This window comes from Theropithecus gelada, chromosome 12, assembly GCF_003255815.1.
Source record: "Theropithecus gelada isolate Dixy chromosome 12, Tgel_1.0, whole genome shotgun sequence".
NCBI classification, from domain to species: Eukaryota; Metazoa; Chordata; class Mammalia; order Primates; family Cercopithecidae; genus Theropithecus; species Theropithecus gelada.
In genome coordinates this window covers 85,356,011-85,371,861 of record NC_037680.1, presented here as the reverse complement: position 1 = coordinate 85,371,861, position 15,851 = coordinate 85,356,011, and positions in this window count along the sequence as shown.

The window sequence follows — 15,851 nt, the reverse complement described above, 5'->3', positions numbered from 1 at the left end:
AAAACCAAACACCGCATGTTCTCACTCATAGGTGGGAACTGAACAATGAGATCACTTGGACTCAGGAAGGGGAACATCACACACCGGGGCCTATCATGGGGAGGGGGGAGGGGGGAGGGATTGCATTGGGAGTTATACCTGATGTAAATGACGAGTTGATGGGTGCAGCACACCAACAAGGCACAAGTATACATATGTAACAAACCTGCACGTTATGCACATGTACCCTACAACTTACAGTATAATAATAATGAATAAATTAAAAAAAAAAAAAAACATTTCTTGCAAAAACAAACATCAATCGTTATTGTAGGCAATGGGAATTAGGATATAAAAGAGAAGTTCATTTGCCATCAAATAGTTCAGTCTCCAAGAACACACAGTGCAGGAAGTACATTATTACACGTGTGAGAGTGTAACTACAAACAGGATGTATAAAGGGGCACCTAACGTCAAGGAAATAATCAGAAATGGTGAACAAAGGCTGACCGGAACATAAGCATTCAAAGAAGAGGAGATAGCAGGAGCAAGTGAAGGGAATCAAGACATAACTGAGACATTCATAGAAATATATACAGTTCACTATGTCAGGATGGTGGATTGAGGAGTTCTCAGTGAGGGTGAAGGTAGAGATATATGTAGAAGGCAGGTCATAAAAGTTTTAGCAGGCAACGTTGAGGAGCTTGGATCTTGTTCTTAGGATAAAAGGGAGTCAGTGAGAAACTTTTAGTTAGACATTCACATGAGAATGTTGTCTGGTACCCACAGTGCCAGGCTGCTCAAGTGACTGATGGTTGTGAATTCTGGCAAGAAAGAAGAGAGGCTAATCTGGCAGAAAGACAACTACCATAAGTCAAAGTCAAGAAATATACAGAGACGCAGGCTACATGGCAGGGAAGGTCCGGGGTCTGATAGTTCGGCTCTATTCAACACTGGGACTACCTCAAGGTCAAGACTATTTCTTAGGAACATTTCAGAAAGCAAAGAAAGATCCCAGTTTGTTCAGAATGAGGCAGGGACTCAGGCTCAAAAGAAGATAAACTCCTATCAACCAACCAACATCATTTTTAACAGAATTAGAAAGAACTCTTCTAAAATTCATATGAAACCAAAAAAATAGCCCAAATAGCCAATGTAATCCTAAGCAAAAAGAACAAAGCAGAGGTATAACATTGCCGACTTCAGATTATAATGTGAGGCTACAGTAATTAAGACAGCATGGTACTGGTACAAAAACAGACATGTAGGTCAATGCAACAGAATAAAGAACCCAGAAATAAAGCCACACACCTACAATCATCTAATCTTAAACACAGTCAACAAAAATAAACAATAGAAAAATGACTCTATTTAATAAATGGTGCTAGAATAACTGACCAGCCATATGTAGAAGAATAAAACTGGACCCTTACATTTCAATATAGACAAAAATTAACTGAAACTGGCTTAAAGATATAAATGTAAGAACTCAAACTGTAAAAATACTAGAAGAAAATCTAGGAAATACTCTTCTCAACATCAGTCTTGGCAAAGAATTTATGGCTAAGTCCTCAAATGCCAGCAACAAAAAAAAAAATTGAAAAGTGGGACCTAATTAAAACAGCTTTTGCACAGCAAAAGAAACTATCAATAAATAGGCAACCTAAGGAACTGGAGAAAATATTGACAAACTATGCATTCAACAACAGTCTAATATCCAGAATCTATATGAAACAAATTAACAAGCAAAAACCAAACAACCTCACTTTAAAAATGGGAAAAAGAACAGACACTTTCCAAAAGAAGATACGCAAGTGGCCAAGAAACATGAAAAAATGCTAATCATCACTAATCATTAGAGAAATGCAAGTCAAAACTATAATGAGATACCATCTCACACCAGTCAGAATGACTATTATTAAAAGGTCAAAAAAATTACAGATGTTGATGATGCTGCAGAGAAAAGGAAACGCTATACACTATTGATGGGAATGTAAATTAGGTCAACCTCTATGGAAAGCAGTTTGGAGATTTCTCAAAGAACTTAAAACAGACCTACCATTCAACCCAGCAATTCCATTACTGGGTCTATATACCCAAAAGAAAACGAATTATTCTACCAAAAAGATAGATGCAGTGATAGGCTCATTGCAGCAGTATTCATAATAGCAAAGACATGAAATCAACCTAGATGCCCATCATTGGCAGATTGGATAAAGAAAATGTTGTACATATACAGCATGGAATACTACACAGCCATAGAAAAGAACAAACTCATGTTGTCTACAGCAATGTGAATGGTCTGGAAGCCATTATCTTAATGAATTAATGCAGGAACATAAAATCAAATACTGTGGGTTCTCACTTACAAGTGGGAGCTAAACATTGAGAACATGTGGACATAAATATGAGAGTAATGGACACTGGGGACTCCTGGAGGTGGTGTGGGGTGGGGGTGAGGTCTGAGGTACTATCTATTGATTGCTATGTTCACTGCGTGTGTGACAGGATTATCCATATTCCAAACCTCAGCATCATGTAGTGTGCCCATGTGACAGACCTGCACATAAACTCCCAAATCTAAAATATAAGTTCAAATTCTTTTTTAAAAAAGAAGATTAAATTACTGTTGTTATTGTAACTGAAAGGAGCACAACGTGGATAGGGGCGATTTTTCACAGAAACAAAATAGAGCTCATTCACCAGAACATGATCAGAACTGAATTCCTATCAAAGCTAGGAAATTTAGGAAACCCTGAATCAGGGTTATGTAAATCCTCTAAGTGTATTAGTGAGCTTCTGCTAGGTAACAAAGCATCTCAAAAATTAGTGGCTTAAAACAACAACCATTTATTTAACTCAATTCTGTAAGTCAATAACATGTGTTCTCCTGCTGGTCTCACTGTGTTCACTCCAGAGTCTGTGTCAGTTGCCAGCCTGGAAGCTATGCCTCTGGGGTTTGATTGGCTTTTGGTTGGACCATGTGCCTCTCATCATCCAAAAGGCTAGCTCATGCTTATTCTAATGGCAGCTCAGAATTTCAAGAGAGCCGGAAGAAGCATAAAGAGTCTCTTGACACCCAGGCTCAGAACTTACACAATTTGTTTTCACCTTATAATGTCTAAAGAGCTTAAACAAATGGACTAGTCAAAAGACTAGTCCAAATTCAAGGCATCAAGAAACAGACAACAGTCTCTTGATAGAAGATGCTGCAAAGTTTTATTGCAAGGGCATCAAAGTAGGAAAGAGAATTTGTGGCCATTAAAAAAAAAACCTTCCACATTAACTAAGATAAGAATTAATCCCAAATGCACAACGGAGAGGAGGTTTTAGGTGAGTGTAAATGAAGACCAGAGAATCTGACAGTCTAGTCCAGACAATCCTTGCCTGAATCTTGGGCTAGACTAATCCAGAAATGCAGTAAGTAGCCAGCCATACAGTACTAACTGAAGGGGCATTTAGAGTCCTATCTAGACCTAAGTATAGTCCTTCTTGGGCAACTTTAAAGAAGATTTATGGGCTATACATAAAGTATAGAGAACTTTTTTATTATCACCCTAGAAAAAGAGCCTGGTAGAAATGTGATACAGAAAGAAAAATTTGAAGTAGGGGAAAGAAGAACAGGGATGTGGGAAAATGTTATTCTAAACTTGATCCTCAAAGTGTAGTCCACCAGAACAGAAGCATCACAAGACATGGAAGTATATTAAAAATGCAGCAGCTCAGGCCCACCCCAGACCTCTTGAGTCAGAATCTGTATTATAACCTGATCCCCAGATAATTCATATGTATATTAAAGTTTGAATTGCACAGATCTTACAGGATAGCTGACTAGATATTTTCAGTATCCACAATGTACCAAAAGGGCTCTGAGATTTTGTTTAGTGTGAGTATATGCATTAGAGAGAGGACAGAGAGAGAGAGAGATGGAAACGTGGTTATAAAGCTACCAACAGGAAAGCCAGCTGAATAGCAATGCCAAATCCCCCATTTTACTTAGCAATTTGCACTGATTCTTGATCAGACTACGTATTAGTTTACATACTGATTCAAATATTTGGCAGAGTAAAAAGGGCACTGGTTTTGAAGTTAAAAGATTGTATTAGACCATTCTTGCATTGCTATAAAGAAATACCTGAGGCTGGGTAATTCATAAGGAAACATGATTTAATTGGCTCACGGTTCTGCAGCCTGTACAGGAAGCATGGTTCTGGCATGTGCTCAGCCTCTGGAGAGGCCTTGGGAAGCATACAATCATGGTGGAAGGTGAAGGGGGAAGCTGGAATTTCACATGGTGAGAGGAAGCAAGGGAAAGAGGGAGGATGTGGGAGGTGCCACATACTTTTAAACAACCAGATCTCATGAGAACTCACTATCTTGAAGACAGAATCAAGGGGATGGTGCCGTTCATGAGAAATCCACCTCCATCATCCAGTCACCTCCTATCAGGCCCCACCTCCAACAGTAGGGATTACATTTCAACTTGAGATTTAGGGGGACTAATAACTAAACTATTTCAAAGACCTTATTCCGAATTCCAATCATATTGCCTACCAATTAGATTTTAATTTTCAAAGTCTTCACTTATACATTGAGCTGTATCCATCAGGGTTCACTGAAAAGAAACAGGAACCCCATCTATGCTCTCAAATATAACTAGACTTGTGGGAAATATAATGATTGGCTCTTCACACCTTGGACATGATCTCCTCACTAGCAGATCATATGGGTTGCAACCTTATGCTTTTCTCCAGGGATTCCTGCATCCATTGTGCTGAATCTTAACCAAACCTAAAAAGAATACACAAACAAATGACTAACATTGCTCTGTGCTACAGTCCAAAATACACCAGAAGGAAGCCTGTGCAAACTTGTCAGTAATGTTCATAGGAAATATTTGATTTGGTGGTTTACATCTGATTTTGATTATATTATCTGAGTTTCGCTTATTCAGCATGATCAAACAGGTTTTAGCAATTGACAAATGGGGTATAAAAATTCTTCTTCTTCAGATGAAACTGGCTTCTTTGAAATTAAGGTCACTCATATGTATCTTAGTACATTATGATCCAACGGCCAAGTTTATCCTGTGCAATTTGGCCCTCTCAAGTGTTTACTTATATATTCTTTCTCTTGCTTCGCTATACTATTCACTATTATTAAAGCCTTGCATCACTATATTCTGTAGAGGCTTATAAGTCTTCAATAATTTGAATACCTATGATGAACACCATTATCATAACCTCTCCACAAATTATGCTTAGCTCTTGAGCTTGGCTGTATGAGTTGCACTGGCCAATGAATGGTATGTAGATAAAAGTAACAATGCACCAGTTCTGCAACAAGAGTTTAAGAGCCCTTGCATATTTCTGTCTGTCTTTTTGTGCCTCCACCACTGCCATGAGAAGAATTCCTCTTCAGGTATTTAGCTGCTGCCTGTTTCACAGAGACCCAAGATTGAACATACATGGAGTGGAATTGCCCAAGCCAAGCCTAGCTGGATCAACAGCTTGAAGCAGAACCACATTGGCAAATCCAGCCTAGGTCAGTCAACTCCTGACAATTTGCAGATCTACAAGAATAGGTGCATGTTGTTTTAAGCCCATGAGTCTGTGGGCAGGATGGTTTCTTACACAGTGTTTGTGAAGCAATGGCTAATTAGTCCAAATTCAATTAAAGAAATTAAATGCTTGCAAATTTGTTGGACGGGCTGAGAAGTCTCTGAGCACTAAGGAATGTTCAGAGAAGATGCAAGCCAAAGATGAGGAAGCTGATGAATATCTAGATGTCAGAAAGCTTCAGGAAATTTCTCTGTAACCCAAAATCAGCAACTGATAGGAGATTCATTGCTAAATAAAATTCAGTTCTGCTAAAGTTCATGAATGATGGAGGAAAAACAGCTGCTGCCTCTCTTCCAACTTCCAAATCTTCTTTAACTGCAACTAATTGGCAAACCCTCCTGACAAGAGTTGGGAAAATGTAGTTCTTGGACTTCTGGTCCCTACACAATAGAACTAGAGGGTTATGGGAATAAATGTGGAGTGCCTATGTGCCTTTTCCTGAAGAAGTGCTGTAATTATCTTCTCAACAGTGTTCTTGTAAGAATTTAATGGACTATATATACACACATATACAAACTTTATAATTTATAATTATGTAAATATAATAGAAGGTAAAAACAAAATGGCACCATTTAAATAGAACCTATCTTAAAACTGATATTCTCATTTTGCCAAATACTGCTTTTAGTTTGGAAAGACCAGTTTTGGAGCATTTTGTTTGAGAGCGAAAGCCCTGGACAAATATGGACATAATAAATAGAATAAAAAGAGAGTTAAATTGCTTGATTTGAGTAAAATAAAACATATTTGAAATTTGATTCATAGGAACTCAAAAAGAAGAAAGTTTTGTTTTTGTTTGCTTCAGAATTTGGAGAAAAGAAATATATAAGAAATATTCGGTGAGTGGTGGGTGGAAAGAGAGAACAAGAGAGAGAGGCTGAGTCCCGGTAGCCAGGCCTTTAAAAAGGAAACAACTAACTTTCTGGGAAGAAACTGAATAGTGCAATTCAGAATGTCTGATATTGTTTTTCTTTCTTTTCTGTGCTTAAGTTCCTCCATTATCTACAAACCTTCAGCAAAAGATTTTTACACAATAGTCTTGTGTATGTGCTACTTTAAGGCATGAAGGTGAAGAGGCACTTGAAGAGCAAAACAAAGTGGGACTGCAGCCCTGACAGGTAGGTGACAGGCAGGAATCTCCAACTGAGTTAGGAACACATATTTAAGACAAGTAGTAGAAAACTACCAAGAAAAAGTAAGTGCTATCCAAGAATCCTAAAGAGAGAGAGAGAGAGGAGTCTCAGCTTTCCATTTTTGCATGAAATGAAGTCTGAGTTATTTCATTTGAACATAAAAGAAAAAGAATGCCCCAGGATACTGAAAGACTTGGGGATCATTAGACTATATAAGCTACTAGTCCATTTATGAATAATTAAAGAGAATAGATTTCAACAGATCAGAAGTGCTTGAGGATGAGCAGACTGTGTTTTATCCTTTATTTCCTATTATCAGATTACATAGAAAAGAAACAGGCAATCATAAATATTCAAGTAATATTTATCTTAACAATTTAGACATAAAAAGTGCTCCAAATATCAGAAAATATTTTAAATTTGTCTCATATAGTATCCAAGAGTAACATTATAGATCTTGTCTCTTATCAATATTACTTTAAAAATAAAAAATAAAAGCCCTAATTGCCTTAGAAATAGCTTAAACTGGGAATTGTGGATCTTATAAGATTTCAGATCTTCAAGAACTGAAAAATGTATTTTTGTATAGGGAACAAGGGGAAGAAAGAAGGGCGTTTTTAGCCTTCATTAAAAATCTAGGAAATATAGCCAGAGGGATGTGCTATAAGAATAATGACTCATTGTATTGTGACCCTAGATCTTTAGATAATAGACCATAAAAGTCACAACTCATTCAACCCAAAGTGAAAAAGAATAATTCTTCACCCCAGTTTTGAATTTAAAAAATGTCTTGCTTGCTCTTTCCTGAACCAAGAGTAATTTCTTGGAAGCAGATAAAGCAGCTGGGTGACAGCCAGTTTTCTCTGGCTTCCACTCGTTGATATTAAAATTATATTTGGGTTTTGAGTGCACTTTGGGGTTCAAGAAATACTGGTTAGAAATAAAAGGACAAGAAGCCAGAGTGTTCTCAAAATGGATAATAGGCATTCAAGGTAGAAAGGATCTTTCTGGAGAGATCTTTGTCCCATTTATAGTCTTACTTCGATTCGTCTTTGTACTTTTTAATAGCTCAATTCCAAATAAGTTTCTTAATGTCATTTCTTTTTTGCAGAGGAAATGAAACTTTCTCGGTTAAAAAACAAAGAAAAGGAAAATGCCCTGTTCAGTCTTCATCTAAGAGTTGATTTTCTAAAAATTGATTTTCCCACGCACTGATTTCTCATCTTAGACATCCTCATTGTCTTCTCCTTACAGTTGTGTTATTATTGCCTCTTAAAGGCATAAAGCTCTGTTTTATCTTTCTTCTTTGCCAGTGCCCACTATGCAGTAAGAACTCAAACAAATTCTGTTGCTCATAATAATGGACTTTGTTCTGTTGTATCATGACTTTGTCTTTTCTTGCTCTCATCCTTCTGCCTACTAAAATGTCAAAATTTTCCAAGTCCAACATCTTGATCTTCTTTATTTCTCTTACTATATCTTACTACTTCTGTACTAAAGAAGATGCATTTCTATTTTAGGAACATAGTTTTATTAAAATATGCTAAAGAGAAGTATATGAAACAGTTTTTTCATCATTGACCTCACCTGTTTTGAGCAATTATGAGAGAAGGCAAAAGAAAAAAAACAGGTTATCAAAAAAAGAAGCCAGACACTCAGATTTTAGGAGGAAAAAATACTGAATGTCATCATTTTTTTCAAATATTGTTTCATTTAGCTGTCTATTGTACACCTATCTCAGCCAACTTGACAGTTTGTAATACCAAGTACCTCAGGGTAAATATCAGTGGCTTCTGGTGATTAGAAGAAAGAGGAACCTATGCATCTCCTTTCTCAGTAATCTCTTTGGCATATTATAATGAAAGCAAGTGTTAGAGCAAAGTCTGACACACTTACAGACATTTATTAGCAAATAGACACAAAATAACTATGTAACTGTTCTTTTCTCCTCAGTCACTAAAAAAATCTCTATCCATATGCACTCCAACAAGCCCACTGCATGAGATCCTCATTCTAAAGCTTATACAATAATAACCTAACAGGCCATCCAACTTCTTTTGTGTCAGGCAATAGGCAAAATGCAGGGTACACTATATCAAATGAATCTCTAGATCTATAACACTACTCCATAGGTGCCATGCACCTAGGTTTAATGAACTCTTATGCCACCACCACAGAAGATGATGGTGCCTATACAATTGTTTTAGCCAATCGTGTATCTTGGACTTCACTCATTTAGCCAATGGAAAATTATTTCTAGCATTCCTATGCTAACCAGTGACTCCTGTAGAGAAGATTACTATAATATTTAAAGAATATATGAAACCATAACTGGAGTAAGAATTACTGATTAAAGTCTTTCAAATCCTACTAGCATACTATAGTATATGCTACAATATATGTGATGTTATATATTAAAGTTAATATACTAAACAATTTATATTACACAATTTAAATGAAGTATTGTGAAGTAAATTACTACATAAGCAATATAATAGTCTTGAATCTTAATCTGCCTTTGATCACCTTGAGATAGTAGCCATATTTTTTATTTGTTTAGTATTCTCTCTATTGAAGCACTGTTATTCATATATGGATTATAAACTATTTCTGTCTCAAAACACTTTTTTGGTAGTGGACATACAACAAAGTAACAGGACATGATGAATAAGAATATAATAATTGGGCTGAGAAAGAACCAGAGCCTCTCAAGGGCCTACAACAAAGGTTCTCATAACAGCAATTTTGGTTCAATTAACAAGCTTTTCTTGGCAGTGAATATGGTCAACCTTCTCTTGACCCTCTTATATTACTTTATTTTTATGTTTTCATATTGCTTTACTATATATGATTTTGTTTGCATTTACTGTTTTAAGTAACTTTTGGAAAAGGGGAATAAATTATTTTAAAAATCAATTTTCTGTGAAGTGTCCTATAGGCAGAAACTGTGTATCTGGTTTCCCCAATGAAAGCTTTGAGCTATTTCACCTGTTGTTATTAATACTTAGAATGCCATTCTCTATGCTGACAAACTGTATACTCATCATCTTTCGGTATACATCCTCTCTGATCCTTTTCCAAATTAATACTTCTCAAATGTTTTCTTTTCCTACTCTTCAATCCCAAAGCCAAACTTCTATCTCCTATATTCATTTAGCTGTCTTCCTCAATAAATAATAAGTGCCACAAGGAAGGTGCATATTTATTACTTTTTGTTTTAATTTTACTATAGCAACAATACATACAAAAATGATATTGAATGACATTATCGAAAAGTTATTTGTATTATTTTCTGGCTTTTTAAACAAAGGGTTTGAAATTCATCTTTGTATTTACGACTGGTTCACACTATGCATACTAATTGAGTGATGTAATAATAACTCATATTATTTTATATTTTATCTTGAAAATAAGGCAATTAGTTTGGCATTATTACCTTTGGAGAAGATAAAGCTTAAAAAGGATAGTTTTCCCTATGTCACAAAGATAGTAAGTGATGGGTCCTTCATTCTAACTCAGGGATATTTTACTCCAAGGCTCATATTCTTATACTGGGCACTACATAGAAATAGAGAGTTTAATACTCGGACAAGTATAATTTGTTTCTTACATGAGAGAAATTCAAAAGCACCAAATATAGTTCAAAGAAAACTTACAAAGAACAAAATTAAATATACTGGAGGCAAAGAGTTAAGACATGATCAAGAATAACTAAAATGGAGGTCAAAAGCCCATGACCCTGCTATCTAAACAGTTATGTAACCATGGGTAAGATACTTAATCTTCGTGTTTCAATAATTTCACCTGTTCAGTAAGGTAGCTGAACTAGATGAACTCTAAAACTCAAAACTTTTTATAACACTGAAAGTCCACAGACTTTTTAAGAACCCAGCTCAAGTATAGAAAATGAAAATGTTTCTTCAATAATTATTGTCAGTAACCATATAGATTCAGCAAAATTATAATCAAGCTATCTTGGGATTTTTGTGTATATTTGTGTAATGTCAAACCTTGATGTTATTATCCAACCTATATTTATGATTTTTATGGTTTAGTTCCTTACTCTGCACTCCTGCTGAGGGACAAACAAAATAAAGCTGAAGTTAAAAACACATAAATATTTGTCTTTGGTAACACTGATTTTTGAAAATAAGATAATGTCCCTTGGAATTGCTCTGATTGATAAGTTATCAAAAATATCCTCTTGCAATGCTTTATCACACTCACTTAGGCTTTGAAATCTTAAAATAAATTTACATATACATAAATATATCAGAAAAGATTTAAAAACTCTATTTCTCTTTCTGTGGAGTGATTCACATTCTGAAAAAAAAGACATTGTATTCAGATTTAAAGAAAAAAATACACGTTATTTTAAAGTTTAAAACCACTACAACAACTAAAATAATATCCTTTGCTATAAATAATTATAGCTATAATCACAATAACTTGGTTTTATAAAAAGTCAACCCAAGTTTTAGTTAATAAGATCTCTAAAAATAATGTGTCTATCTTTTAAGTAGATTATTATTTTAAACCTTTAACTCTACCTGACATTCCTGGTTAAATAATTATTTCCCAATGAACAAGGATGTGTCAATAATATTTTTTAAATAACATCTACTTTCTTCTTGAATTTAAGAAAATTTGTGTAGAGTTTTTAGTTTATTTCAAAAAACATATATTTAACGACCTCAGATGTATATTGTCAAAATGATATTATCATTTAAAGTGGAACTGAATAATACCTGAATTCAACATACAGGTGACATTTTATGCTTCATTGATATCATTGAGGACTGGTTTTTAACAAAGATTTAGATGATGGCATTCTGAGTATGCTCATTACATTTTCACAACCATAACAAACTAGAAATAAGGTAAGAGAAGGCAAGCAGTACATCGTGAAGATATGACTAAGAAGTAAAAATTATATTCTTCAATTAAAGAAACACACAGGTAAGTCTTGTTTTAAGGAGCTAAAGGTAATAGCAAGAACTGGGTATGTTAGCGAAGTGTCTTTAAGATTATTGAAACTTTTTATATAGACATATATTGGCACTTATTCTCTCCCTTTCTCCTTCCTCCCTCTGATAAAAAAAATCAGTCTCAATTAAAACATTAAAAATTAAAGAAAAATATCAAGATTGGAAAACAGATATCATCAAAGTAAGTGTTCAAATCCCCTTTTTGATGGCTGTTAAAAGTAGTATGAATGTTGAAGAGCACTTTGACATGTTATCAATTAGAATTTGGGTTTATTTTTTATGAAGCTAGTTTAATGCATACCATAAAACACCATCTCTGGTGAATGTTTTCAATCAAGTTTTCTTTTGTTAAGCCACTCAAACCAAGTGACCTATCACGAACGTATTTTTAAAAGCCATTTCTGTTTCAGGTTTGAAACTTTCAGAAGCTCTTTTATTTAATTTATGCTTTGTGTAATTCCACAATAGATATCTGGAGTCTGATTTACAGAGATGACTGCTGAAGAGAGTGGAGGAACTCTGGAAGAGAAAGGGGTAGAAAAGGTATCCCCAAATTTTATCCACCCACGTCTCTGACTGACCCCCTGAACCACATACATGCAGGGAAGAGTCGTTTCAATTTCACTAAAGGAAATGTTTTAAAAACAATATTGTAGTTGCATGTCAAAAAAAATTCAGTTCAATTCAATCAAGATATTTACTTAAAGAATCTATGTTCATCAGAGAAAAATAACAGAAATCAGGAATTCTACAATTTAGCATTCATAAGACTCAGAACACAGTCTAAAATGGGGATGGTTAATGGGTACAAAAAGAATAGAAAGAATGAATAAGACCTAGTATTTGACAGCACAACAGAGTGAATACAGTCAACAATAATTTAATTGTACATTTTACAATAATTAAAAGAATACAATTGGATTGTTTGTAACACAAAAGATAAATATCTGAAGGGATGGATATCCCATTTACCGTGATGTGATTATTACACATTGCATGCCAATATCGAAGTATCTCATGTACCACATAAACATATACCTACTATGTACCTAAAAAAATTAAAAATTAAAAAAGATTATTTTTAAATAAAGATATAAGAGGCCTGTACATTAAGAACTACAAAATATTGCAAAGGATAATTAAGACTTAAATAAATGGAGAGATACACCATGCTCATTGACTAAAGACTCTCTATTAAGATGGCTTTTCTCCCCCAAAATTTTTGCATAGATACAATGCAATCATGATCATAATCCTAGCAGGTCTTTTTTATTTTTATTTTTTTAATTTTTAAATGAATTGATAAAATATTGCTAAAATGTCAATGAAAAAGCAAAAATGCTAGAGTAACCAAAACAATTTTGAAAAAAAAAAAAAAGAATGAGTTTCACGGACTTACTCTGCCTCATGTCGAGGATTATCTTATCTTCAAAGATCTAGAGGTAGAAATACCATTTGACCCAGCAATCCCATTACTGGGTATATGCCCAAAGGAATATAAATCACTCTGTAATAAAGATATGTGCACACATATGTTAATTGCAGCACTATTCACAATAGCAAAGACATGGAACCAACCCAAATGCCCATCAGTGATAGACTAGATATAGAAAATGTCATAACTTTACACCATGGAATACTATGCAGCCATAAAAATAAATGAGATCATGTCCTTTGCAGGAACATGGATGAAGCTGGAAGCCATAATCCTCAGCAATCAAACACAGGAACAGAAAAACAAAACCCACATGTTCTCACTTATATGTGGGAGCTGCATGATGAGAACACATGGATATATGGCAGTGAAAAATACATACTAGGGCCTGTAAGGAGGACCGGGGGAGGGAGAATATCAGAAAGACTAGCTGGGCTTAACACCTAGATGATGGGTAGATCTGTGCAGCAAGCCACCGTAGCACACATTTACCTATTAACAAATCTGCACAGCCTGCACATGTGCCCCAAAACTTAAAAGTTGATGAAAAAAATCATGATATATCCATACTATGGAATATCTAACCACAAGACAAATAAATAAAATATTAATATAAGCAACACTATGAATGAACCTCGAATAAAAGCTAAGTCAAAAAAACATAAAATACTACATAATGCATGAATCTAAATTTCTATGAAATTATGGCAGACACTAATAGTAGGTGACAGAAAGCAGATCAACAGTTGCCCGAGGCCCAGTGCTGGTGGACAGGATCAACTACAAACGAGCAGAAAGAGGGTTTCTAAAGAGACAGAAATGTTCTGTATATTGTATATAACACTAAAGAATAGACAAATAATTTCAGAAGAGAAAAAAACTATAAAATAAAATAAAAATAAGCAGAAGAAAACGTTAGAACTGAAAAGTACAATTTTCAAATTGAAAAGTGAACTCTCTGAAGGCATATCAAAAGACTAATACGGCAGAAAAAAAGTGAAATTAAAGAGGGGTCAACAGAAATTACACACAAAATTTCTTTTAAATAAAAATAAAAAAAGAAAGTGTCAGGATTTGGAGGACAGTATCAAATGGTGTAATAGATGAACAATTGGAGGCACAGAAGGAGAACAGACAAAGAATGAGAAAAAATTAATATTTAAAAACAATAGCCAAGAGTTTGCCAAGATACAAAAGACATCAACCAACAGACTAGAAAATAGCCAAAACCAAAGCAGAATATGTATATACATATGTATATAATTTTAGTACATATTCAATATATATTTGGAATAAACATACATATATGTTTAAAAGGCTGTTGTCTGATTTAAAATAAATGTAATAACACTATATTGTAGTGTTTATTACATGTAAGTAAATTATTTATTACATTTTATGAAATGTAAGTAAATATGTGACAACAACACAAAGAGCAGGAAGGGAGAAAATGAAGTCATAAAGGTGTAAAGTTCTGACATTGTGAAACACCTTAAATATTAGTTGAAAATACATGATAAGTTAAAGAAGTACATTTTATTGTCATAACCACAAAAAATAATTCAAGGTTTAGGATCCATCTTTCATAATGAATACTTTTGGACAAATCCCAGGCAAAACAAACCCAAATCCAAATATCAATTAAGATTCTAAATCAGCCTTGGTTCACTGAATTTTATTAAAGCATATGAAAAAAAATCTAATTAGTTTTTGAAAATTGACCATCTGCCAGGTACTAAATGAATGTTTAAATGTATTCTCTCATTTAATTTCCATGATTTCATAAAGAAAAAAACTGAAGTACTGAAGTCACATAGCTAATTACTTGGGGATCCAGAATTCAGACCTAGGTAGTTTAATTTCAGCCCATGTGCTTTTAGTCACAGGTATGCAACTTCCTAAGTCTATGTAACATTTTATTCCAAGAGAGAAAACTGGGTTAGCACAAGCATATTGCCTGGGCAAAATCATATTGTATTGGGTAACTTTCATTATTTGTCTAATCAGGCACTGAGCAAAGTTTGTTTACTATTTTAAAACTTGTATTTGAGTATATAACCCATATATCAATAAACCCCTTCAGCCTGGGGGTAAATGTAATCATAGTAGCTATAATAAACAGTATTTCTGCTTTTTGTTCCTGCTCATTATTTCAAGCCCTCTAGCTCTTTCTAAAGCATTTTGTGATATCTCCAGGGCATTTTTCACATGTGTTCACAGATGTGACATTTGTCCCTTTATCACTCCCCTAATGGGGATCCCCTTGACTATGTGTGCAGCAGAGGATCCTGCTGTCTAGGGTGCTGTGTGAGCCATCTCACTGTGGCCACTGCTGCTGGCACCTGCTGATGGCTATAGCCCAGATGGCCATATCAAGGGCACAGTCCTTTAACATTTCTAAAGCCATGTGGGGGCCTGCTGTTCCTGGAACTGTCTATCTCTGCTGTATACTGGAAAGCTGGATGCCTGTTTCCCCCAATGTCTAGAGGGTTCCTCTATTTAAGCTCAACTGAGCACTGGAGTCAGGCCCTGTTATCCCAGCTCATAGTGCATTTTGCCTGCAGTCTAACAGTAGTGATTCTACATATAATGGTATTAGTATATCACAAGCACAATAGACCTAGTTCCCACTGGCCCCTTGGTAGTGCTGAGGTGTGTTATTGCCAGCACACATGCATGCATTCACTCACACACA